At 44.3% G+C, this 27,602-nt stretch overlaps 1 protein-coding gene and 1 pseudogene across 6 annotated transcripts in view; both read left to right on the top strand.

Moving 5' to 3' along the window:
- The window catches only part of LOC132538659 (iron-sulfur cluster co-chaperone protein HscB-like), a 33,966-nt pseudogene extending 22,785 nt beyond the window's left edge, over nt 1–11,181 (top strand).
- A 7,162-nt stretch (nt 11,182–18,343) lies between these two features.
- Nucleotides 18,344–27,602, top strand: part of GPBP1 (GC-rich promoter binding protein 1) — a 50,229-nt gene continuing 40,970 nt past the window's right edge. The window contains exons 1-2 of one of the 6 annotated variants that reach the window (XM_060191320.1): nt 18,452–18,662; nt 19,953–20,919. The gene's annotated coding sequence lies outside the window, so the exon portion shown is untranslated. Of the gene's footprint in view, nt 18,363–18,451; nt 18,663–19,952; nt 20,920–27,602 lie in introns of those variants that run through there. The other 5 variants (XM_016185476.2, XM_007516890.3, XM_060191324.1 and 2 more) reach the window with 5 other exon arrangements.

The following is a 27,602-nucleotide window of genomic DNA, read 5'->3' as shown; positions in this document are numbered from 1 at the left end:
CTTTATCCCTCTAGGAGCACGGACCCAAGTTATTGTGGGTTGCAGAGGTGGAAGGTCTGGCTTCTGTAATTGCTTCCTGGCTGAACATGGGCATAGACAGGTCAATCCATACACCCCACCTGTCTCTCTCTTTCCCTAGTAGGGTGGGGTTCTAGGGAACTGGAGCTCCAGGACATATTGGTGGGGTCATCTGTCCAGGGATGTTGGCAACATGCTAGCATCTGGAGACTACTATTTTAACCAACAAGAAAGGTCTTTTGAGGGGAAAAAGAAAAATAAACCAAGGGCCAGGTGGTAGCACGCCTGCTTTAAGCATATGCATTACAGTGCACAAGGACCTGGGTTCAAGGACCTGGTTTCAAGCCTCTGGTCCCCACCTGCAGGGGGAAAACTTCATGAGTGATAAAGCAGGGCTGCAGGTGTCTCTCTGTCTTTCTCCATCTCCCCTCCCCTCTCAATTTCTCTCTGTCTCTATCTGGTAATAATAAATAAATAAAAATTTTAAGACACCTCTAATAAGAAAACATCATGTGGAGCCTGTTGTTTTCACCGGGCTGGCTTCACAGGCGGGTAACAAACAACCAGGGACTCATGGTTGAGCTGTACGCAGTATCTCTTTATTCATGCAGGATGCAGCACAATCTATACCAAGCTAGACTAAACCTAAAAACTACAAACAATCTTGTCCTTATAAATATACTATCCCAGTAGGGTGGGAACAGGATGCGACGTAGAGAGAAAAGTGACTGGTGAAAATCAGGGAATGACAAGGAGAGGGGGCGGAGCAGGCAAGAATTCTATCCACCTCCTTGTGGTGCATCCCGTGAGTACCCATTCATTGGGGAAACTGACGATCCTTCCTAGCTGACTGAATCCACATGGATCCCAGTCACTTTCAAAGCCAGCAACAAGCAGCTCCTGACAGCTTTCAACCTGACGCTGTTGACTGGCTATGGAAGAAGGGCAAACGCTAGAAGAAGAAGAACTGAACCACCAATGCCCTGGAGGGAGGGTGGTGCTTGTTAATAGCTGTTACGTAAATAGAATGAAGTGGTTATGTAAATAGAATAGTGTTAAGTAGGGGGGATTAAACCAAATGAAACAGAAGAGGTTTTTAGAAGCATACCAACAGGAGTCAGTGACAGCGTAACATCTGGTAGTATCTGTTAAATGTTTGCTCCTATGGCCCAGGAGGTAGCACAGTAGAGAAAGCCCTAATCTCTCAAGCATTAAGTCCCAAGTTCGATCCACAGTATCGCATGTTCCCAGAGTGATACTCTGACTCCCTGTCTTTCTAATAAGCAAATAAGATAAAAATAAATAAATAATAAGTAACAGCATCCCTTCTAAAATTTCCACTTGCCAGTGGCACATCATAAAAATTGAAATTCCTGGTGTATTATGAAACTGAATGTTCTGTGTGCCATTAAAAACAATATAAATAGAGGAATCAGGGTTTTTTATATTGATTGATTGATTGATTTTCCCTTTTGCTGCCCTGTTGTTTTTCATTGTTGTAGTTATTATTGCTGTGATTGATGTTGTCATTGTCCACTCTGGCCTCCACTGCACTGGAACTTTGCTGCTGCAGTGTCTTTGCCTCTGTCCCTGTCTCTCACTTGCTAATTAGCTTTTATTTACTTACTTATTTATATATTGGGTAGAGACAGGAAGAAATTGAGAAGAAGGGGGGAGATAGAGAGGGAGAGAGACAGAGAGACACTTGCAGCACTGCTTCACCACTTGTGAAGCTTTCCCCTTGCAGGTGGGGGCTGGGACTTGAACCTGGGTCCTTACGCATTGTGACATGTGCGTTCAACCAAGTGTCCCACCACCTGGTCACCCTATCTCTCACTTTCTATCCGAAAAAAGTCAGTTTGGAGTAGTGAAGCCCCAACGATGATAAACAAACAAACAAACAAACAAACAAAAGGCTAGCAGGCCCAGCAGATTCATAGGAGCACAAAGAGCCCCCAATGACAAATAAATATTAAAAAAAAAAAAAGACACCAAAGTAGCTCAGTTGGATAGTGGGTGGTGTGCTATTTGCCATGCGTGCTGCCCAAGTTACATCCAGCCCCCACTACACTGAAGGAAGGTTTGGTGCTGCTATCTCTTTCATCCTTCCTCCCTGCTTCTGTCCCCATATAAATAATAATAAAAAAATTAACACACACAAAAGGGTCCTGGGTTAAGTCCCCAGCATTACATAAGACAGAACTGAGCAGTAACCTGGGGGGGGGCAGAATTTTCTGAAAATAATCACTGAGTGGAAGCGCATGACAGCAGCATACACAGGGCTTGCTTGCAAGAGGTCCCAGTGTAAGGGACAGACTGGGGGAAAATAGTTCCCTCCTCCTTTTCTGAGGGTAACCTTGCAGGTGTGTCTGTAAACAGGAGTGGGATATGGAGTGTGTGGAGCTGTACTCCTCTTTTCCTATGGTTTTGTCAATGTTTCCTTTTTATAAATAAAATTAAAAAAAAAAAAGAATGGTTATGCAAAGAGACCTCATGCCTGAGGCTCCGAAGTCCTAGGATCAATCCTCTGCACTTCCATAAACCAAAGCTGAGCAGTGATCTGGTTAAAATAAATAAATAAATAAATAAAAGAAGGGGAAAGAAGCACCTATAATACCACTTCAGTTACTTGTAAAGTTTTCCCCTTTGAGAACTATAGTGATCATCTTAGGGGGTGGGGGTGGGGGTGGGGGTGGGGACACAGGTCTTTAGTGATGGGAGTGGTTTGAAACTATATTCCTAATGGGAAAAAAGAAGGAAAGAAAGAGAGGAAGGAAGGGAAGAAGGACTGGGAGGTGTTATACATGTACCAACAACTGCATTTATTATAAACTATAAGTTGCCCTAATAAAAACATATTAACTAAAATGAATGTTTCCCCCCTTCAGATGAAGACCAGGGCCAGGAACCTAGTTCCATAGGCTTGGCAGCGTGTGCACTCTACCATTCTACCACCCAGCCCCCAGTCTCATTGTTTCTACAAGTTGGCTAGGGAGAAGCTCTTGGGAAACAGAAATGGAGAGGGAAGGGGGATGTCACAAGAGGTAAAGATGAAGGGAGATAGAGAGAGACAGAGAGACAGAGAGACCTGAAGCACTGATTATGAGTCTTCCCTCCTGCAGGTGGGAAGCCTGGGGCTTGAACTGAGATCCTTGAGCTTTGTACTATGTGCGCTTAACCCGGTGTGCCAACACCTACCTCACCCCCTTTTTCCTTTTTATTTTATTTGATAGGAAATGGGGGTTGGGAAATGAGGGTAGAGGGAGGGAGAAAGACAGACACCTACAGATCTGCTTTACTGGTTGTCAAACATCCTCTCTTTCAGGTGGGGAACAACGGCTTGAACCCAGGTCCTTAACTACGGCAATATGTTAATACCATATGTTAACTAGGGAGGTCCATTGATGCCTGGTACCCCACATTTTAAACTTCTTTTTGTTTTCTTTTTTTTTTATTTTACTATTTTTTTATTGGGGAATTAATGTTTTACATTCAACAGTAAGTACAATAGTTTGTACATGCATAACATTCCCCAGATTCCCATATAACAATACAACCCCCACTAGGTCTTCTGAATCCTTCTTGGACCTGTATTCTCCCCACCCACCCACCCCAGAGTCTTTTACTTTGGTGAGATATCCCAATTCCATTTCAGGTTCTACTTCTGTTTTCTTTTCTAATCTTGTTTTTCAACTTCTGCCTGAGAGTGAGATCATCCCATATTCATCCTTCTGTTTCTGACTTATTTCACTCAACAGGATTTTTTCAAGGTCCATCCAAGATCGGCTGAAAACGGTGAAGTCACCATTTTTTACAGCTGAGTAGTATTCCATTGTGTATATATACCACCACTTGCTCAGCCACTCATCTGTTGTTGGACACCTGGGTTGCTTCCAGGTTTTGGCTATTACAAATTGTGCTGCCAAGAACATATGTGTACACAGATCTTTTTGGATGGATATGTTGGGTTCCTTAGGATATATCCCCAGGAGAGGAATTGCAGGGTCGTAGGGTAGGTCCATTTCTAGCCTTCTGAGAGCTCTCCAGACTGTTCTCCACAGAGGTTGGATCAATTGACATTCCCACCAGCAGTGTAGGAGGGTTCCTTTGACCCCACACCCTCTCCAGCATTTTCTGCTGTTACCTTTTCTGATGTATGACATTCTCACAGGAGTGAAGTGGTATCTCATTGTTGTCTTTATTTGCATTTCTCTGACAATCAGAGATTTGGAGCATTTTTTCATGTGTTTCTCAGCCTTTTGGATCTCTTCTGTGGTGAATATTCTGTCCATGTCCTCCCCCCATTTTTGGATGGGGTTATTTGTTGTCTTGTTGTTGAGTTTGGCAAGCTCTTTATATATGTTGGTTATTAACCTCTTGTCTGATATATGGCATGTAAAGATCTTCTCCCATTCTGTGAGGGGTCTCTTGGTTTGGGTAGTGGTTTCTTTTGCTGTGAAGAAGCTTTTTAATTTGATGTAGTCCCATAGGTTTATACTTGCCTTAGCCTTCTTTGTAATTGGATTCGTTTCATTGAAGATGTCTTTGAAATTTATGCAGAAAAGAGTTCTGCCAATATTTTCTTCTAAGTATCTGATAGTTTGTGGTCTAACATCCAAGTCCTTGATCCACTTGGAATTTATTTTTGTATTTGGTGAAATACAGTGATTCAGTTTCATTCTTCTGCATGTTTCAAGTCATTGTTTCCAAAACCATTTGTTGAAGAGACTCTGCTTTCCCCATTTAATAGTCTGGGCCCCTTTGTCAAAGATTAGATGTCAATAGGTGTGGGGGCTCATTCACATTTTTATTTTATTTTATTTATTTATTCCCTTTTGTTGCCCTTGTTGTTTTATTGTTGTAGTTATTATTGTTGTTGTCGTTGTTGGATAGGACAGAGAGAAATGGAGAGAGGAGGGGAAGACAGAGAGGAGGAGAGAAAGATAGACACTTGCAGACCCGCTTCACCGCCTGTGAAGCGACTCCCCTGCAGGTGGGGAGCCGGGGTTCGAACCGGGATCCTTATGCCGGTCCTTGTGCTTTGCGCCACCTGCGCTTAACCCACTGCACTACAGCCCGACTCCCCGCTCATTCACATTTTAAACTTCTAATTAGGAAAATGAAAAGGCACAAACCAGAAAAGCATGTGGGCCATTTGGGTCAAGAGGAATGTGGTAGCTGATGCCCATTTTTATTTACTTCTAAGGCCCCACATTCACTAAGCTACACCTATACCCATTATAATTTCTGAGTGTGTTTTCTTGTCTCTCCTTTTTTTTTTTTTAAATTTTTTATTTAAGAAAGGATTAGTGAACAAAAGCATAAGGTAGGAGGGGTACAACTCCACACAATTCCCAACACCCAATCCCCATAACCCACCCCCTCCCATGGTAGCCTTCCCATTCTCTATCCCTCTGGGAGCATGGACCCAGGGTCGTTGAGGGTTGCAGAAGGTAGAAGGTCTGGCTTCTGTAATTGCTTCCCCGCTGAACATGGGCGTTGACTGGTCGGTCCATACCCCCAGTCTGCCTCTCTCTTTCCCTAGTAGGGTGTGACTCTGGGGAAGCTGAGCTCCAGGACACATTGGTGGGGTCTTCAATCCAGGGAAGCCTAGCCAGCATCCTGGTGGCATCTGGAACCTGGTGATTGAAAAGAGAGTTAACATATGAAGCCAAACAATTTGTTGAGCAATCATGGATCCCAAGCTTGGAATAGTGGAGAGGAAGTGTTAGGGAGGTACTCACTGCAAAGTCTAGTGTAGTCCTGCTTTCAGGTATATATTTTGCAGTAGTTTATGGATACGTGTGCACATAAGCTCTCTCTCATAGAAACTGGTGTATATCTAGGTTATGGGACTTTGTTAGAAAGTGAACTACCTGAGATGAAATTAGAGTGTACTATAAAAGGAAAGGTCTCACCCGAGTAATGAAGCTGAAGGGTTGTCATTCCACACGTGAAGTCTCTGGATACATTCTGAGGTGAAGCATGTTGAGGTAGCAATCGTTGCTTTGGTTAGGTTGTGATCGGCAGATGCAATGTTATTTGGTTTGGATTGGGAGATGCATACGGGAAAGTGGGCCCTATCCAAGGGTTCCAGGACTGGGGGGAAGTAGGGGCTCTATAGTGAAGATGTGAGGTTCCTGCTGTCTTAGGGTTCAAAAAGACAATCGATAGTTAATATTATCATCACATTATTTGTTAATTGGGTTAACTTTGAAAAGTCCCTTTGTTATGGTTTGCTGGACAGTACCCAGTATCTTGTATATAGCTGTGCTATTGGAAGCTTCTAATGTACTTGGTCTAGGCTTTTGAGAGAGTCCGCATATCAAATACATAGCCTATTTATTAAAAAGATTCAGTTTGTCTTTTGAGAAACTTTGAGACATTTGTCTCTCCTTTTATTTCCTTTTTATTGGGGGGATTAATGATTGTCTTGTTTTTAAACTGTGTAAATATGACTCTGCCATTGCACTTTCTATTGAAACTGTGGTAAGCACACACACACACACACACTGAACCCTGTGCTTTTCTAGAGTTTACTCCCTCGCTTCTGACAGTAAAGAAGGGCGACCCAGGGCCAGGCATTGGTGCACCTGGTTAAGCACACACACTACAGAGCACAAAGGCCTGGGTTCAAGCCCCTGGTCCCCACCTGCAGGGAGAAGTTGAACTGCAGGTGTCTTTATGTCTCTCTCTTCCTCTCTATCTCCCTCTCCCCTCTCAATTCCTCTGTCTCTATTGAATAATAAATAAGTAATAAAGGAGGACAACCCAAAATGCTTGTTATTGAAAAAATGGGAGATGGATGTATTTGCGTAGAACTGAGACCTTCTGGACTAGCTAGTGTGAGAGGTATTTCACTTTGGGATACATTGATCCCTTTCAGAATATGATGAAAACTAGAAAACCTACTATCTATGCATAAGCACCTTGTGCTTTAATATATGCAAATGTAATCACCAGGGGGATATTTAGTAGATGAGGTAATGGAGAGGGTTATGAATAGTTTAATAAATAAGCCGGATGTGGTAGGGGTACAAACTGAAAACAACTTTATTCCTCCCTCACCTAATGCATTGAAGCACTCTCTATGGTTCTTTTTATTTTAAGATTATGGATGATAATTGAGTTTTTAATATTTATTTATTTTATTCAACAGGACAGAGGAAATTCAAAGGGAGGGAAAGATAGAGAAGAAGAGAGAGAAAAAAACCTGCAGACCTATTTCACCACTTATGAAGCTTCCCCCTTCAGGCAGGGACCCAGGCTTGAACCCAGGCCCTTGTGCACTGTAACATGTGCACTCTACCAGGTGCACTGCTGCCTGTCCCCTCCTCTCTTGAGTCCTTCTAATGTAATTTTTCCCAGATTTTCCACCTTAGATGGGGAGAGGACATAGTTAGTTTCTTAGTACTTTCTATTTGTTAGAAGCGGTAACTCTAGAATTTTTTTAAGTAAAATTTTAAGCATAAGTTATAAGTATAGTTGCTTTTCTGCCTGCAGTTGAAAATTCCTGTAAAAAAGGGGGGGCTAGACAAAACCCACACACCAAGATGTAAGCCACCTGTTGTTTGTCTTAAAGAGAACAGCTAGCTTAACCAAGTCCTTGAAACCCAACCACTTGCTCAAGGACGAGGGAACTGATAGCCAGGTGGTCTTGGCTGACAATGAGCAAGTGTGGTGACCCTATTTTGCATAAACTCTTGAAATTAGACAATTCTTATAGGCTGCTTAGGGTATTGCAATGTCTGAAATGATTGGATCCTGCGTTTTCTGTAAAATGCTATTGAGTGTGTGATAGAATTCTAGTTTTGCATATTCCTCACCCAGAATGTACTCTAGAATACTATAAATTGTGTGGTTTGAGCCTTGTTCAGGGTCGAGCTGGTGGACTGCTGTCAGTCACCTCTCAGCCCAGATTTGAATTCGTAAATAAACATCTTTTGCTTCCTTGCAGTGGATGGTGGTTTGATTTTGCTCGCTAACACTATTTCTCTGCCCTGAATTTCAAGTCTGCCTCAACTCTATGTTTTACTACAGGAAGGGTGAACTATAAAAAAACAAACATGCAGGGAAAGGACATGAAATGTCTTAAACAGCTGTCATCTGGGATTAGTGCTTTCTAGACTGTACAGACTCCAAATGCAGATTCCCTTTCAAACAGTAATTCCTTCTCTCTCTCTCTCAAGATTTTAGTTATTTATTAATGAGAAAGAGAGGAGGAGAGAGAGAACCAGGCACCACTCTGGTACATGTGATGCCCAGGATCGAACTCAGGACCTCATGCTTGAGAGTCCAACACTTAAACCATTGCACCACCTTACAGACGATGACATAGTATTTTTCTACATAATAAGTAGACCTTTCCCACTTAGAGAATTTCTTTTTTTTTAATGTATTTTTTTTAATACTTAGTTATTCCCTTTTGCTGCCCTTGTTTTATTGTTGTAGTTACTATTGATGTCGTTGTTGTTGGATAGGACAGAGAGAAATGGAGAGAGGAGGGGAAGACAGAGAAGGGGAGAGAAAGATACCTCCAGATCTGCTTCACTGCCTGTGAAGCGACTCCTCTGCAGGTGGGGAACCAGGGACTCTAACTGGGATCCTTACTCTGGTCCTTGCACTTTGTGCCACATGTGCTTAACCTGCTGCGCTACTGCCCGACTCCTTTATTTTATTTTTTTTTTAAAGAGACACACAGAGAGAGAAATACCAGAGCACTGCTCAGCTCTGGCTTTTGATGGTGCTAGGGATTGAACCTGTGACTTTGGAGCCTCAGGCAGGAGAGTCTATTTGCATAATCACTATGCTACTTCTCCAGTCCCCTGGCATAGTTTCTAAAACTCAAGGCTGCATCTCTAAAATGACACTATCCCATCCCTCCTCCCTTGAAGTTCCTGAGTGATAAAACTCAAGGTTACCCACAGAATTTGTAACTTGTTTCAACCATCCTGACTCCCTGCCTCAAGTGGGAGGATCAGTGAGATACATATAGGGCATGACCTCCCCACCTCCATCCCACCCCACCTTTTTTTTTTTTTTTGCAATTTTTCTTTCCCTGACTCTGTGCAGCCCCTTTCCACTCTCTTCCTAATCCCATTATTCTCTCTTTAAAATATATTTTCATTTCTTTTCTTTTTTTTGTCCTTTCATTTCTATACAAATATAAGTTTACAATGGATTCTTTTTTGGTTTTTAGTTTTATTAGTGACTTAATACTGATTTACAAAATTTAGAAATAAGATAACAGGGGTATAATTCTGCACTGTTCCCACCACCAGTTTGGTATTCCCATTCCCATTCCTTCCACTGGAAGCTACAGTAGTTCTCCAAGACCAGAGATATGGGTTGACTATTGCTTATTCTTTTTTTTTTTTTCTTTTTTGCCTCCAGGGTTATTGCTGTGACTCAGTACCTGCATCATGAATTACTGCCTATGGAGGCTCCCCCCCCCCCACTTTTGATGCCCTTGTTGTTTCATCCTTGTTGTGGTTATTATTGTTGTTACTGCTGTCATTGTTGTTGGATAGGACAGAAAGAAATTGAGTGAGGAAGGGAAGACAGAGAGGGGGAGAGAAAGATAGACACCTGCAGACCTGCTTCACCACCTGTGAAGCGACTCCCCTGCAGGTGGGGAGCTGGGGACTCAAACTGGGATCCTTATGCCGGTCCTTGTGCTTTGTGCCAGGTGTGCTCTTAACCACATAACCACATAACCAGCTTCGCTACCGCCAGACCCTTGACTATTGCTTCTATAACTATCTGTCTATATTTATATATATTTGTCCTTCCCACCCCCACCACCCCCATGGTCCTGATCTCTCTTCCAAGTCACACCCACACCTATTAGTACTTCCAAATGTCCTTCCTCTTTAACCTCTTCTCTCTCCTGGTCCTGATAGAATTAGAGTTCAGAGCCCTCAAGTCATCTTCCACTATCATTTCTCCTTTTTTGGGGGTATGGACCAGAATTATTTTCTGGGATGCAGAAGGTTTTGGCTTCTGTGATTGCTTCTCCATTGGACATGGCATTAGCAAGTCAGTCCGTAGCCCCATCTACAGTGGATTTTTTTTTTTTTTTTTACCAGAACACGGTTTATTTCTGGCTTATGGTGGTGCGGGGGATTGAACCTGGGACATTGGGGTCCCAGGCATCAGAGTCTGTTTTCATAACCATTATGCTATCTACCCTCTGCCTCTACAGTGGATCTTTTTCCATGTTGCAATAGTTTATTACTAACTAAAACTTACCCTGGGCTGGAGAGATAATATACTCATTATGCAAATGAAACTCTAGGGTTCCAGGTTCAATCCCCAACATCACAATAAGTATGAACTGAGCATTGGTCTAGCTAAATAATAACAGGGACCAGTGATGGCACTCCTGGTTGAGCACATGTCACTTGGGCACAAAGACCCTGGTTCAAGCCCCCAATGCCCACCTCAGGAAGAAGAAGAGCTACATGAATGGTGAAGCAAGGCTGCAGTTGTCTCACTTCCTCTCTACCTCTCTCCCCTCTCAATTTCTCTCTGTCCTATCAAATTAAAAAATAAATAATGATCACGGTGGAGCTGCTGGGCCGGGACCCTGCTCCTGGGGCAGGGGCGCTGCCTTGCTGGGGTCCTGGGCCGAGGCTGTTGGTCTGCGAGGGCCCTGGTGCTGGAGCTGCGGGACCCCCGGAACCCCCAAGGGGAGGGACTGGCTCTTCTGCCCGCAGTGCTGCGCGCTGCAGCCTCCTGACCCTGAGCGGGACTATTTCAGCCTCCTGGACTGACTGAAAAGGACTTCTCAGAGAAGCATTCGACCTTGTTGTATGATGCCTATAAGACCCTCCTGGCCCCCCTGAGCAGGGGACTTTACTTTGTAAGCTAAAACTCCATGGAGTAGAGATTCCAGAAGGCACAGATCATGAGGTTGACCAACAATTCCTCATGGAGATAATGGAAATCAGTGAGAAGCTTGAGGAAGCTCCAAGTGTAGTTGGCATGGAAGAGACTGAATCTGCTGTCAGATATAAATAGAAAAAATTGACCGACAGTGTGAGCAGAGCTTTCGAACAAGGTGATTTTGAAAAAGCCAAGACAGTTTTAACAAAGATGAAATACTTTGCAAATGTAGAAGAAAAGATCAAGTTAAAGAAGATACCCCTCTAACTGTTGCTAATTTTTAAAAAATAAACATCCTGTTGATTTCAAAATTAAAAAATAAACAATGATGACAACAATGATAATACTTGTTCTTATTGGGCTGGCGAGATGACATAGTGGTTATGCAAAATACTTTCATACCTGAGGTTTAATGGTACTGGATTCAATTCCGTCATCATCATAAGACAGAGAAATGCTCTGTAAAAAAGAAAAAACGTGGAAGGAAGAAAGAACAGAAAAAGAAACAAAGAAAGTTAAAAACAAATAAGGCCAGGGAGAGTGTTCTCTTGGTTAGTGTGCTACTTTGCCATGTGCATGCCCCAGGCTCTAATACAGGCCCTACCACATTCAAGTTTCAGTGCTGTGGTTTCTTTCTCTCTCTCTCTTTGCCTCTCTGTCTTTATATATATGTATTATATATATATAATTTGTCATGTCTTTTTATTTAAATGTTTTATTTATTTATTCATGAGGAAGATAGGAGGAGAGCAAGAAAGAACTAGATATCACACTGGTACATGTGCTGCCAGGGATTGAACTTGGGACCTCACACTTGAGAGTCCAGTGCTTTATCCACTGTGCCATCTCCTGGACCACAGACTTGTCATTTCCATTAGCATCCTGCTGTGTTCATTTGTGACACTTTTTTCAGGAACCCACTAGGTGTTCTTGGGCCAAGTCTGGCTCCTTCACTGAGTATATATCTGACACTGAGATCATGCATCCTCTACCCCCACCAAACTTCTGTCCCCAAATTGGTTCTCTTGCTTAACTCTGCCTTCAGAAAAGCCCTGAGTCCTCCAGAACCTGAGTCAGATGTCCCAAGACCTCCCTCCGCATGAGTTGAAGTAAAGTAGCGTTAAGCACCTTCCTTCTCTGCCCACTGCCCAGAACATTTGAGTAGTGGGGAAAACATCATGACAGTAATATCCTAGGTGTTCATATTCATTTTTCTTCTTAGAATTAAAAAAATGTGACTGATAGAAATATAAATGTAAGGGGTCAGGCAGTAGCACAGCGGGTTAAGCGCTGCACAAGGCGCAAAGTGCAAGGACCCAAGTAAGGATCCCGGTTCTAGCCCTGGCTCTCCAAATGCAAGGGGGGGTCCCTTCACAGGCGGTGAAGCAGGGTTGCAGGTGTCTATCTTTCTCTCCCCCTCTCTGGCTTCCCCACCTTTCTCAATTTTTCTGTTCTATCCAACAACAATGACATCAATGACAATAGTAATAACCACCACAACAATAAAACATGGCAACAAAAGGGAACAAAATAAGCCTTCAGGAGCAGTGAATTCCCAAGCCCCAGCAATAACCCTGGAGGCAAAAAAAATAATAATAAAAGAAAGAAATATAAATGTATTCATAAGTTTTGTACTCCTCATCACACCCTCAGCATTTATCTCTGTGCTTAGGTCAGAGGGGGTTGTATATGGTTGTTTGTTTGATGAATGAAGGATAATGTCATTGAAAGTAAATCTACTTCTAAACTAAAGCAAAGACCTAAGAAAAATCTAAGTTTATTTTCCTGTTTTAGTTTTCTCTCTCATTTTGCTTTTTCTCCTCCCACATGTACTTTTATCTCACTCTTTGAGCTATCAACATTTCCCCCCAGAATGATTGCCTTCCTATACCTACTCATTTTACCCTTCTAGAAATCATCCTTTGCAGTAGAATGCAAACTGTATGGAATCTTCTCAGAGTCTCTCTCTCAGATTCCCTTTTCATTGTGCTCAAAAGAGTTCTTTCCTGGGATGATAGAGGAAAATTGGAAAGGATAAATTGCTTCTTTTTCAATTTATTTTCCACAAGAGAAATCCCATTTTAATGGGAAAGTTATTTATAGATAGAATAAATGAAGTTGATTCTTCTTTAGGCTAGCCATAGTATTGATAAAAAATAAAGAGAAACACCAGAACTGTTATATTTACTCCCATTGGTGGTTTCAGATGGCTGGTTCCTTTACCAGAAATCAAAAGTCTTTTACAGTTGACCTTGGCTATCAGAGATGAAAGAAAAAATTTCAGCCCCTTACAGGACAAAACCCCTGAAATCTTTGGAACTTCTCAGACTGAAAATGATAGAGACCCAACAAAAACTTGTGAAGCAATCAAGGGAATTTGTTGCTATTGTTTTTGTGAGCATTCTAAGAAGTTCAGAGATAGTCACTGCAAAAGAACTAGATACGGGGAGTAAAGAGATGTTAGGAAAAATAAAAATAAAAGCACAACACCAACAAAGCTTCCATGAGTGCAGTGAGTGCCAGACTCAAACTTGAGTCATGCCCTTGACAAATCAAGTGCACTGACCAAGGAGATATTCAGCATCCCCACCCCTCACCACAACCACACCCACTTTTTGTTTGTTTGTTTTTCTGATTTTTTTTTTTTAACTAATGCAGTTTCCAATGCAAGGAATGTGGACACAGAAGTCTGGTGGTGGGATAGGTATGCAATTATACCCTTGTTATCTTATGATTTTGTAAATCAGTATTAAATCACTAATTAAAAAAAGGCTTTATAAATTCCTAAATTCTCATTACAACTGAAAAAGATTTTTTTCCCTCCATTTTATTATTGGTTTTCAACACCCTCTCCTTTTATGGAGCTCCTTGCCAACTCAAGCCCATTATTCTCAGTACGCTTTTATTTCCCCTTTAGATAGAAGGTGGTCTTGGTTGGGGTTGGGGTGAGACCCACAGCACTGCTCTATTGCTTTTAAGACTTTCCTTTGTGCACTGTACTCCCACATGGTAGATTGAGGGCTGAATGTCATTCTGAGGCATAGTGAAGTGTGCACTTCACTCGGGGAGCCATTTCCTGGATCTTCACCTCACTCTTTTCTCCTTTTCTTCCTTCTTTCCCTCTCTCCCTGCCTTCCTAGAATGTGAGAGAACCTTCAGCACTGCTCTGCCACATGCAGTGCTAAGAAATATCAAATCTGTGGTCTTCTTCATCTTCATGTAAATTCCGCACTCTCCTCCCCACCCCCCAACTGCTTGTTGCTCGACCTTACAATGCCTTTTGCCACATGAGGGGGCCCGTTAAGAGTGTCCCGATGTTTTTTTTTTTTTTTTTGACATAGCACAGTTCAGCTCTGGTTTATGACAGCTTGGGGGATTTAACCTGGGACTTTTGGTTACTCAGACATCTTCTTGCATAAGTATTATGCTATCTCCCTAGCCCTATTTTATTTTCTTTTTAAAAAATTTTATTGTTGTGCCCAACACCAGATGAGTGGCTGAGAAAGCTGTGGTATATATACACAATGGAATACTATGCAGCTATGAAGAACAATGAACCCACCTTCTCTGACCCATCTTGGACAGAGCTAGAAGGAATTATGTTAAGTGAACTGAGTCAGAAAGTTAAAGATGAGTATGGGATGATCCCACTCATCAACAGAAGCTGACTTAGAAGATCTGAAAGGGAAACTAAAAGCAGGACCTGATCAAATTGTAAGTAGGGCACCAAAGAAAAAACCCAGTGGTGAGGGGTAGACATGTAGCTTTCTGGGCCAGTGGGGGGTGGGAATGGGCGGGAGGGATGGGTCACGGTCCTTTGGTGATGGGAATGGTGTTTATGTACACTCCTAGCAAAATGTAGACATATAAATCAGTAGTTAATTAATATGAGAGGGGGAAATCAATTGTATGTCTCAAAGGTTCTCAGGAGACAAACTGAATCTTTTTAATAGATAGGCTACGTATTTGATATGCGGACTCTCTCAAAAGCCTAGACCAAGTAGATTGGAGGCTTCCAATAGCACAGCTATATACAAGATACTGGGTACTGTACAGCAAACCATAACAAAGGGACTTTTCAAAGTTAACCCAATTAACAAATAATGTGATGATAATATTAACTATTGATTGTCTTTTTGAACCCTAAGACAGCAGGAACCTCACATCTTCATTATAGAGCCCCTACTTCCCCCAGTCCTGGCACCCATGGATAGGGCTCACTTTCCCGTATGCTTCTCCCAATCCATACCAAATAATATTGCATCCGCCGATCACAACCTAACCAAAGCAACGATTGCCATCTCAACATGCTTCACCTCAGAGTGTATCCAGAGACTTCACGTGTGGAATGACAACCCTTCAGCTTCATTACTCGGGTGAGACCTTTCCTTTTATAGTACACTCTAATTTCATCTCAGGTAGTTCACTTTCTAACAAAGTCCCATAACCTAGACATACACCAGTTTCTGTGAGAGAGAGCGTATGCGCACACGTATCCATAAACTACTGCAAAATATATACCTGAAAGCAGGATTACACTAGAGTTTGCAGTGAGTACCTCCCCAACACTTCCTCTCCACTATTCCAATCTTGGGATCCATGTTTGCTCAACAAATTGTTTGGCTTTGTATGTTAACTCTCTTTTCAATCACCAGGTTCCAGATGCCACCAGGATGCTGGCTAGGCTTCCCTGGATTGAAGACCCCACCAATGTGTCCTGGAGCTCAGCTTCCCCAGAGACACACCTTACTAGGGAAAGAGAGAGGCAGACTGGGAGTATGGACCGACCAGTCAACGCCCATGTTCAGCGGGGAAGCAATTACAGAAGCCAGACCCTCTACCTTCTGCAACCCTCAACGACCCTGGGTCCATGCTCCCAGAGGGCTAGAGAATGGGAAGGCTATCATGGGAGAGGGTTGGTTATGGGGATTGGGTGGTGGGAATTGTGTGGAGTTGTACCCCTCCTACCTTATGCTTTTGTTCACTAATCCTTTCTTAAATTAAAAATTTAAATAAAAAAAAATTTTATTGTTGTAGTTATTAATGTCGTTGTTGGATAGGACAGAGAGAAATGGAGAGAGGAGGTGAAGACAGAGAGGGGGAGAGAATGACAGACACCTGCAGACCTGCGTCACCACCTGTGAAGCGACTCCCCTGCAGGTGTGGAGCCCACTCCAACCGGGACCCTTACACAGGTCCTTGCGCTTTGCGCTACGTGCGCTTAACCCACTGCGCTACCGCCTGACTCCCATCTTTTTCCCTTTTATTAAAATTTTTTTTGGGACAGAGAAATTGAGAGGGAGAGGAGAGAGACTGTACTGCAGCGCTGTTTCCCTGCTTGTGAAGCTTTCTCTCCTGTCCCCTGTGGGATCCAGTGGCTTGAACCCAGGTCCTTCAACACTGTGTATTTTCTTCTTTTTCTTTAATTTTTTTTAACGAGAGCACTCCTCAGTTCTGGTTTATTGTGGTGCGTGGGGGGTTGAACCTTGGACTTGTGGAGCCTCAGGCATGAGAGTCTCTTTGCATACCCATTATGCTATCTACACCCACCAAGAAAGTACTTTTTTTCTTTTTTCCCCAGAGCACTGCTCAGCTCTGGCTTGTGGTGGTGTAGACATTGAACGTGGGACTTGAGAGCCTCGGACTAGAGAATCTCTTTGCATAACCATTATGCCATCTACCACCCCCCCATTGTGTACATTTTTTTTAATTTTTATTTTTTTTATTTTATTTATTGAGGAATTAATGTTTTACATTCAACAGTAAATACAATAGTTTGTACATGCATAACATTTCCCAGTTTTCCATATAACAATACAACCCCCACTAGGTCCTCTGTCACCCTTCTTGGACCTGTATTCTCCCCACCCAGCCCCGTTTTTCTCTCTTAATTAACAGATTAACAGAAGCGGGTTCTGTCCCACCATCTATCACTATCCATAATACTGGTTAAGGGTGAGGCTGGGGACTGGACCTTGGATTCTAGCATGATCCTGTAACTCTGCTAGCCCCCCACCACGTGACTTCTAAGGAAGCAATGTGCTGTGTAGAAGGAATGTGAATTAAGACTTGTGTTATAGTCTGGCGCACTAAGTCGTGGAGCTCAACCCTCGGTGTCACCTGACCTCAAAACACCTCTCTTGGCTTCAATCAGCATTTTGTCATCACTGTGGTCCTTAACCAGAGCATTGCTCAGCTCTGGTTGTTGTTGTTGGTGGTTGAGCCCTGGGCTTTTGGAGACTCAAGCATGAAGATCTTTTTGCATAACCATTACCGTCTCCCCAGTCCTGGCCTCAGTTTGGAAGAGGAAAAATATAACACCCATTTCGGAGGTTGAACAAGGATCAAAGTGCCCCCCCCCCCCACTTGAAAGGTATCCAGCAAGTGGATTCTCTTTTCTTTGCACTCAGCCAGGCATTATTAATTGACAAAGGGACACATCTCCACGGTGAAGACGGAAATAAGACAGAGGGAGGTATTTGTACAGGGAACTTTTTAGAGGAAAAAAAAAAGCTAACGAACGCCATAATGTGCAAGGGAAAAACAGGCAAGCAAACAAACAAAAAACCCAGCACCCAAACCAAACAAAAACTACAAAACTTCTGTGTCTCAAGACTGTGTGGCTTGCTGAAGGGCCAAATACCTTACAGGTCTTATTTCTTGAATTTTCCCTTGTGCAGAACCGCCCCCCCCCCGCCCCTGCACACGTGGTCACTTCCTGTCGGCCTCGGATTTTTTTTTTAAAATTTATTTACTCGAGTTGGTTTTTAGGCACAAAGGGTGGTGAACTGTGGGTGCCACCAGCTCCCCTGGAGAAAATCTTATGTTTGCGAGCTGTGTAGGGCCGCTGGGACGCGGCTGAAAACATTGTGCACTTTCTGCAGCTTTAGCGGGAAGAGTGAAAAAGAAAAAAAAAAACGAGTAAGATTACAGCCTGGGATGTCTGAGAATCTGTGCTGAGCTCCTGGAAGCCGAAGCCTCTGAGTCTTTGCCCGGGAGGGTGGGCGCCGAGCCCGGGATGCGCGGGGCCCGGCTCGGGGTCCGAGTCGCCGCCGCCTCCGGTGGCGAAGACACCGCTCCGGTCGCCGCTCTGGCCCTGCCCGGGGCCCCACCAGCTCAGGCTTCCGGGCTGGGACCCTGCGGGGCGGCGGGGGTGGAGGAGGAGGCTCCTCTAGGAGCCACGGGGAATTCCCCCTTCCCCCGAACCTTCCCGATTGTTCACAGTCCTCACGTCAGCAGCAGGGGGTAATCCCCGACTCCAGCTGCTGCTGACGTCACCGCTCGGAGCCCCCGCCCCCCGCTGCCGGGGGCGGGCCCTCTCGAAAGCCCCGCCCACTAATAATAGCCCCGCCCCTTCCCCCTGCCGCCCGACGTAGAGGGCGGAGCTTCTTGTGAGCGGTTGCTTGGGCCAGAAGGTTCTCGGGTAGAAGCGCTCCTCCTGCTGCTCCGCCCAGTAGGTTCGTTCGCACCGTTTCTTCCACACCCTTTCAACCGTCCTCTGGCTCCTCGCCCCGCCTTGGCCCACCCCCACCCCCTCACCCAACCCCTGTAGTTCCTTCCCCGCCTCGCCACCTTCCACGATCTCGCGAGACTTGGCCCAGAACATTGCGGATCGGGTCGGCGCCATTTTGGGACCGAGACTGGTTGTGGGGGAGGGAAAAGCGGCAAAAGGGGATTATTCAAAGTACCGAAAACCTCCTCCCGGGATCGAGCGCGGCGGCATCCCCAGGCCAGGGGCACCGCTGGTGTGGCTGAAGGTAACGCTGTCCTCCGTGCCGCGTGCCGGGGGTCTGGGACCGGAGGGGGGGGAGCGGAGAGGGGACTCCGGCTCCGCGTTGGGGTTGGAGGGGTCGGGAGCGGCGTTGGCCGCGCGGGGTGTGAGCCGGCCCCGCGGCCCGGGCTGGGGGCGGGGGGCGGGGGGCACCGGGCTGGGCGAGTGCGGGGCGGGCGGCGCGGGGAGGCCCCGGGAGGTATTGACTCAGCCCCGGCGGAGCGGAGGTGGCGGTTTTGTGGGGAGGGGGGCGGCTGAGCCTCGGCGGCCGGCCGGGCGGGGGTGCCGTGGCGTTCGGCGGAGGCTGGGCGCGGGCGCGGCGCCCCGGGGTGCGGTGTCCCCGAGCCCCGGCCTCTGACGCCCGGCCGCCCGCCGCCTTCGCGCCGCAGCCCCTTCGGGCTCCGGGAGTCCAGGCCGGGCTGCGCGGCCTCGGCGGCTTCCCGAGCTGCGCGGCGCGAGCCGAGTGCCCGGAGTCCGTTGGGTTCCTGGCGGGGCTTTCAAAGCACCTGTTCTTGTTGTTGTTTTTTGTGGGGGAGGCGGCAAGGGGGGAGAGCAGCCGCTCTTACAGCGGCTTCCCAGAAGGGTGCCTTGCAGCCCGTCCGTGTTGGGAGAAAAAGCAAACCAACAAAAACCTCCATTTCTAAAGTCGGGGAAATGGGAGGCGACACCCTGACCCCGTCGCTGCCCAGAGGAACCCGGGGAGTCGCCCCCCGCGCAACGAGACTCCACCGCGGGCGGCCGGTCTGTTTACATCTCTCCTCCTCCTCCACCTTCTCCTCCTCCTCCTCCATCTCTGAAGTTGCAAGTACTTGCGAGTGCTCAGAGGCACCACACCTTGATTTTTTTTTTTTCTTCACCCCTTTTAGGTGCGCGAACTAGAACTAAGAGAGCGGAGGTCTTGGACCGGAGAGAGTGTGTGCGTGCGCCCGTTGCACTTTTTTTTTTTTTTTTAATATTTACTCAGAAAGCATAAGCAGACTTGCTTATATAATTCCCAACATTTCTCTCTCTCTCTCTCTCTCTTTCTCTTTTTTTTTTTTTTTTATTCCTGGCTGGATTGAGTGCCACCGCACTCCTCGCTCACCCCCAAGTTCTTTTCGCCCTGTCGTCTCCGTGTTGTGGGTGTTCGCCTCTGTCTAGACTCTTCCACCCCCAGTGGAAGTGTAGAAGGGGAGTTTTTCGCCAGAGAGACTCTGAGATGCGGATTAACTTGTAGCTGCGTTGAAACTCAAGCCGGCCATTCAAGCCCCCCTCCCCTTCCCCGTAACTTTTACAGGTGCTTGAATTGCCCAGATACGAAGAGCATCTAGGTTACGTGAAAAGGGCCCCGGATCTCTCAAGTGGCCATTTTGGAATTACAATGTTTTTGGATCATTTCGCCCCTGAAGTTTTTGTCAAAACTGCCAAGAATCATCTCTGAAGCTAATTGACGACGGTAGTGAGCAGTTCTACAAGTGACTTGAAGAGACCCAAGCAGTTCTTCAGTGTTTCGGTTCAAACGCATATTTCAGCCGGTATACTTTTTTTTTTACCCCCCCCCCCAACCCCCATCCTTTCCCTGTTACAGTTCTCCGGCCCAAACTGTGAAATATGTTTGATTTGTTTACTGAATAGTTTCGGCAGTTTCAGATTACTGTTTAAATATTGCCGAAGTTTTGTGGCGGTTTCTTTTTACCTTCACTCAACACTGTAGGGATTTTTGGCCTCAGCTTTTTTCGTGTCATAATGGGACAGCTTTTCTAAATGAAGACATTGAAAGACTACAGAATTTTTTCCCAGTTATCTTTTATTTAAGCGGACGTTTAAGATGCTCCCTCCAGTTGCCAAGCAGCATGGCAGCCTTGAGATAGCTATGTGTCTATATTTTGGTGTTTAGGAATGCCTTTCAGATGTGAACTTTTCTTTTTGTTTTTGCTTTTTGGCTCATAAATTGGATATTTTATCTGGAGTGGATAAATATAACATTGAAAAGTACATGGAATAGTAAAGAAGACTTTATAATCTTAAATCCAAGGAACTTGGCTAATTCTGCAGGTAGCCATATGAAAACTTGAAGACAGAAGTATGGGCAGCTGACTTGAAGTAACTCTATGTCAAATAGTCATAGGTTAAGTGTCTTCAAAGAACTTGGGTATTGTTTCAGAGGATACAAGATAAAAAACCAAACTGGAAAACATAAAGATTACGGAGAAAAAGCCAACACCTTCTTGTGCAGTCCTGTTGGAATTTGTAAGTACTGTGCGGTAAGCAAATCAAATGTCTGTAAACTTCAGTGAGGGATTGATCCTGTTACCCTTGGACAGCTTTCAGTTTCTTAGAATAATACTGCTTGGCTGCACTTTCTTGGACAGTCTGGTAACAGCTACTAAAAAGTATTTAGTAAATCGCGATGAAGACAAATGTGAGATGTAAGAATATGTCACATGAGCCAGTCCAGCCAGTCCCAGATTGGGGAGGAGGTGCTGGACCTCTTACAGGCTAAATACACCCCACTGCCCAGCTCCATCCCTACCCCCAAATAGCCTGGGTTTTAAGTTTTGTGCTAACGTAGGGAAACTAGACCCATATATGCTTATTACTCTCCTTCGTTTTATGCATTTATGATGGAAATTAATGTAGACTTTCACTCTAAATGTAAAGTTTGGTGTTCTAGTTGAGTTAGGTAATATGAAAGCATAGATGTTTTGCTTTTTTTTCCCTCCAGATTTATTTATGGGGGAGCAGAAAGCATCTCTGGCACATGGAATGCACAAGGATTGAATTTGGGGGTCTGGTGCTTCAGCCACTGGGCCACCAGTCTTGGGTTCTAATCTTCTATGTAATGAAGTAGCTTGTTTTAGAACATAATTACTTCTAGCATTTTAATCCTCTATAGAAATGAAGTTTTGTTTTTTTCCCCCTAGTACAGTAATCATTTAGTGTACTCAAGCTCTGAGATAGGTTTGGGAAAATCACAAGATCAAAAGCACTCACGAAGGACGGGGGAGACCACAGGGTGGTTATGCACATAGACTCAGTCCCAGGTTCAGGCTCCACTGGAAGGTAGGGTGACTAGAGCGAGCACCTGGGCACCAGCCGGCAGGGCGGGAAGGTGCAGGTGGGCTCGGGCCCTGGGCTCCGGACCACTGGGAGTCACCTGCCCACACCGTGTGCCCCTGGCAGAGGGCTGTGGGGAGAAGCTGTTTGCCTGACAACTAGCCAGGCTTCTGACCCAGTGGATGTGGAAGCTGAGCTTCTGCAGTAGATGGGCACATGTCAGGGTTACTGACTTCCTGAAGAGTGAGGGGCTGAGTCCAGTTACCACTTCTTGCTCCTTGACCTCCGCCCGCACCCAGCGGCCCATCCTCGGGTGTGGGCATCTTCTCCCACACCCACCGGCAGACAGCCACCCTGAGGGGTTTTTTTTGACAGTTGAGGAAATTACCTTTAAGAATGCTTTTTATTTGATCTTACTGTTGTTTTTACCAGTACACTGCTGTGGCTGCTTGGTGGTGCTGGGGAATGAATTTGGGACTTTTGGTGCCTCGGTCAGGAAAATCCTTTTTTTTTTTGTTTGTTTGTTTTAAAAATTTTTTTAAATTAATTTTATTTTATTTATTTATTCCCTTTTGTTGCCCTTGTTTTATTGTTGTAGTTATTATTGATGTCGTTGTTGTTGGATAGGACAGAGAGAAATGGAGAGAGGAGGGGAAGACAGAGGGGGAGAGAAAGACAGACACCTGCAGACATGCTTCACCACCTGTGAAGGGACCTGCCTGCAGGTGGGGAGCTGGGGGCTCGAACCGAGATCCTGATGCCGGTCCTTGAGCTTAGCGCCACCTGCGCTTAACCCGCTGCGCTACAGCCCGACTCCTCAGGAAAATCTTTTTAAATCTTTTTTTGCATAGCCATCATGCTATCTCCCCAGCCCCAAAATGATTATTCTTTTTATTTTTTATTAGTGAGAATGCACTGCTGCTGATCACACTGGGGACCTCGGGCTTTTTCAGTCAAGTGCTCTAGCAGCTGTGCTGCCTCTTGGGCCTTTTTTGAAATGACTTATTAAGTAAGATGGGTAGACACCAGAGCATTGCTCAACTCTGGGTTTGTTTATTTATTTATTTATTTATTTTGCCATTAGAGTTTTTGTTGGGGCTTAGTGCCTTTGGCTGCTTGGGTCCTGTTCCCTCCCTCCACCCCTCCCTTTCTGGAGCCACAGGCCTGTGAGAGTCTCTGTATAACCATTATCCTATCTTACCCCACCCCCCAATTTCTTTTTCTGATAGAGATAAGAGAGGTGGAGGGGGGAGAGGAGGAGCACCCACAGTACTGGTCCCTTGCTGGTGTAGTAGCCGCCCCCCCCCCCCCCCCAAACACACAGATGAGGGCCAGGCACCTCAGCCTGGTCCAGTTAGGAGGTTACCTGTGCTGTGCTTTGTGCTGTTTGCCCACCACCTGCCCCACGTTCTGGATTAATGTGCCACCCTTTTAAATCCCATAAAACTGTTAAACTACTAATAAATAAAAAAAAGGAAAATATTAACACATGCTATATATAATTGGTTGTTGCTTATTGGTTTTTTTTTTTTTTTAAGATTTTATTTATTTTATTAATGAGAAAGATAGGAGGAGGAAAGAGCCAGACATCACTCTGGTACATGTGCTGCCGGGGATTGAACTCAGGACCTCATGCTTGAGAGTCTAGTACCTTAACTGCTGTGCCACCTCCCGGACCAGTTTTTTTTAAAAAATGTATTTATTTTTTTAAGATTTTAAAAAATATTTATTCCCTTTTGGTGCCCTTGTTGTAGTTATTGTTGATATTGATGTCCTTATTGGATAGGACAGAGAGAAATGGACAGAGGAAGGGAAGACAGAGGGGGAGAGAAAGACAGACACCTGCAGACCTACTTCAGGGCTTGTGAAGCCACTCCCCCTGCAGGTGGGGGGGGGGCTTGAACTGGGATCCTCTTGCTGGTCCTTGTGCTTAAGCTGCTGCGCTACCCCCCAACTCCCAATGTATTTTTACAAGAGCACTGCTTAGCTATGGTTTATGGTGGTGCAAGGGATTTAACCTGGGACTTTGAATCCTCAGGCATGAGTGTTTGCATACCATTATGCTATCTCCCCCACCCCTTTTAAATATATTTTTTCTTTTTCCAGAGTACTACTCAACTCTGACTTGGGGTGGGGTGGGGTGGGGAGTTGAAACCTATGGCAGGAGAGTCTCTGCATAACCATTATGCTATCTTCCCCATCCTGCTGTTTTTTAATAAAGATGTTTAGATAACAGTTTAGATCTAAGGAAGTCAGCAGTACAGAAAAAGGGTGACTGGGATTGAACCTGGACTTGAGGGCCTCAGGGCTGAAAGTTGAAGTTTTTTTTTTTTTAAAGTACATACTAAGTTTCCTGTGAATCGGAGACTTTCAGTAGAAGCATTAAAAAAAAATCACTAATATCTTTAAGCAGTTTATATTACAGACCAGATGACCATAGCTAAAGTTAGCTTGCTTAATTATCTTTCTGAGGTGAAAGGTAGTTTCTGCAGTCAGCGAGGTGGCTCAGCTGCTAGAGACAGAACACGACTGGCGTGAGGCAGGACTTGAGTGGGTAAGACCCTAGCACAGTTCTACACTGCCTATTTACTTTTCCTCTCATGTAACTGTCTCATGAAGAAAATAAAATCTCAAAGATGTTTTTTTTTAAATATTTTGTTTATTTTATTTTTGAGAGAAAAATATACACACAGAGAGAAACACCAGAGCACTGCTCAACTCTGGCTCATTGTGGAGTGGGAGATTGAACCTGGGACTTTGGAGCCTCATGCTATCTCCCCCACCCAGCTTTTTTTTTTAAACCTTTCTGAATACTTCATTTAGATGATAACACTTGTCAAGTGCTCCTTTATATTGAAACAGACCTTTTTTGGGCTACACTGTCATCCAGTTAGTTCCCTTTAACTGAAAAGATGTTAGAGTCTAAAAGTATACATATATATGACATTTATTTTTCTGATCTAAAGTTGAGATTGGAAAGATAGACCGTGTTATTTGTGTTTTGTTTTTCAGAGATTTTTGTATTCTTTTTTTTTGAAGTTTTTTTAAAAAATATTTTATTTATTTATTTATTCCCTTTTGTTGCCCTTGTTTTATTGTTGTAGTTATTATTGTTGTTGTCGTCATTGTTGGATAGGACAGAGAGAAACAGAGAGAGGAGGGGAAGACAGAGGGGGAGAGAAAGATAGACATCTGCAGACCTGCTTCACCGCCTGTGAAGCGACTCCCCTGCAGGTGGGGAGCCGGGTTCGAACCGGGATCCTTATGCTGGTCCTTGTGCTTTGTGCCACCTGCGCTTAACCCGCTGCGCTACAGCCCGACTCCCGATTTTTGTATTCTTACTGAGCTACCACCTCACCTAGATTATAGTGAGAACATTCTTTCCTCACTTGAGAGATTGTACTACTATCTCTCTCTCTTTTTTTTTTTAAACCAGAGCATGGATCAGCTCTGGCTTGTGGGGTTGAATCTGGGACCTCTAGAGCTTCCGGCACAAGAGTCTGTATAACCATTATGCTGTCTAGCCCCACCCTTAATTTGTACTTCTCAGTGTAATAGATTTTCAACTTATTTGCCTAGGAATATGCATATTGGATGACAAAGTCAAATTAATTAAGAAATTGAATGGCCTTTATTCATAGGACTATACAATATTTATTACTTGTAATCTCTATGTTGGATTTCCCAAATATGTTAGTTATTCAGAGATTTTTTTTTTTTTTGACAGCTTTAGTCACTGAATTGGCTAACACTTGTAAACTTAGCTTACTGCAGTTGTTCAAGAACAGATTTACTTGATCCATTTTGGTAAATATTTTATATTCTTGACATTGAAAAATAGCAAAATTGGACCAGTTGCCAGGATGCTGCTGCTGTCCCATAAACACCCTTTTTTCCCTTCAGTTGCCCCTGCTATCTATCCTATCTCCTTTTCACTATCCTAAGCTATCAGTATAATAAAATTATAATGATTAACTTTTATAGTTGTGGGATGTGTCATGTGCTTTGCAATTTATGTGGTGTATCTTAATATTTATAATGCTCTGAGGAAATGTAATATTAAAGTTAATGAAAAAATGATGACTTAGGCTTGGTTTAATAGTTGTTAATTTCCATGTAATTACTTGCAGAGGGAAAGTTACTTAGGACCAAGGCTAGACTAAATTCTCAACAAATTTTTAGTCTGACTGAAAGCTCTATACTCTTTCTTTGTCATATTTACACTTTTGTGTTGTGGATTTTACTTTAATTCATTCTACTTGAGCGTTAGTCTGGGTTCTTTTCCTCTCACGTATGGTTTGTTTTTGATTTTAACACTGATTACTTTTAGAATTTGGAAACAAGATATAGATAGGATAGAGAGGAACTCCAGTTACTTTTGCTTTAGTAGCTATTTGAGTGGTACCTTTGATTGTCTGAAAATTAAAACATGGTTGTATTTAGATCTCATTCCTCCATAGTTGCCTTACGCAGGCATAGAAGCCTCCTCACAGGCATGAAGCTAAATGTATATCAGTAACTTCTGTTTTATTTGTATCTTTTGAAATATTTACTTTGGATAGCGATAGTGAAATTGAGAGGGAAAGAGGAGATGGGGGGGTGGGGTGGGGTGGTGATGGAGGGAGAGAGAGAGGAGGGGAGGAGAAGGTCTGTAACACTCCTTCACTGTTCAGAAGCCTCCCCTTGTAGGTGGGGACTGGGAGCTAGAACCAGGGTCCTTGTGTACAGTAACGTGTGCAGTACTGGGCGTGCCATCGCCTGGTCCCTCCCCCCTTCCCCTCCAACTTTAATATTTAAGCAGCAGAGAGAAGGGAGAGAGAGAACCAGAGCATCAGTTTGGCACATGTCAGAATTGAGCTCAGGAATTTATGCTCCTGGGCTGTCACTTTTCTTTTTTTCCATTGAGGTTACAAATGGAGGCTGTGCAGCGGCTCACATGGTTGAGTGCACACGTCACCTTGTGCAAGGACCTGGGCTCAAGCCCCTGGGCCCCACCTTCAGGGGAAAGTTGACTGAGCTATCTGAAGCAGTGCTGCAGGTGTGCCTCAATTCTTCCCTGTCGCTCTTCCCCCTCCCTCCCCACTCCCTTTCAATTTCTCTGTCCTGTTAGGTAAAGTTTAAAAAATCTAGTAGAGATTACAAGTGGAGTTTTGTTAAAGTTGGTGACACTTTAGAACCTAGGGGTAATAACCGCAGTGGGAAATGACACCATAGGTGAAGAACTGCTGTGAGGAAAGAAGAAAATAGAAATGAGTTGCAGGTTGGGGGCGTCGGGACACCAGATTAGGGATGGGACTCAAGCAAGGTATCCTGTCTTCTTCTATCCCTGACATTACATGTACCAGAGCAATGGAACTTTTTTTTTTTTTTCTTTTTTTTGTATTTTATTATTATTTTTAAATTTCCTTATTGGGGGATTAATTTTTTGCAGTCAGCAGTAAATACAGTAGTTTGTACATTGTATAACATTTCCCAGTTTTCCACATAACAATACAACCCCCACTAGGTCCTCTGTCATCCTATTTGGACCTGTATTCTCCCCACCCCAGAGTCTTTTACTTTGGTGCAATACGCCAATTCCAGTTCAGAGTAAGATCATCTCCCTCCTATTTTTTTGAATGAAACTTTTTTTTTTTTTAATTTGATAGGACAGAGAGAAATTGAGAGGGAAAAGGGATGGTAGAGGGAGAAAGAGAAAAATGGATACGGAGCACTGCATCATCACTTGTGAAGCTTCCCCCACTACGGGTGGGGGCCAGGGTCTTAGACATGGTCAAGTTGTCGACTCTAGTTAACAGGTCCTTGTGTGTGTGTGTGTGTGTGTGTGTGTGTGTGTGTGTGTGTGTGTGTGTGTGTGTGTGTGAGAGATAGGGCCTTATACATGTGTGAC

This window comes from Erinaceus europaeus, chromosome 5, assembly GCF_950295315.1.
Source record: "Erinaceus europaeus chromosome 5, mEriEur2.1, whole genome shotgun sequence".
Classification (NCBI taxonomy): Eukaryota; Metazoa; Chordata; class Mammalia; order Eulipotyphla; family Erinaceidae; genus Erinaceus; species Erinaceus europaeus.
This window is presented reverse-complemented; position numbering and strand designations above follow the sequence as displayed.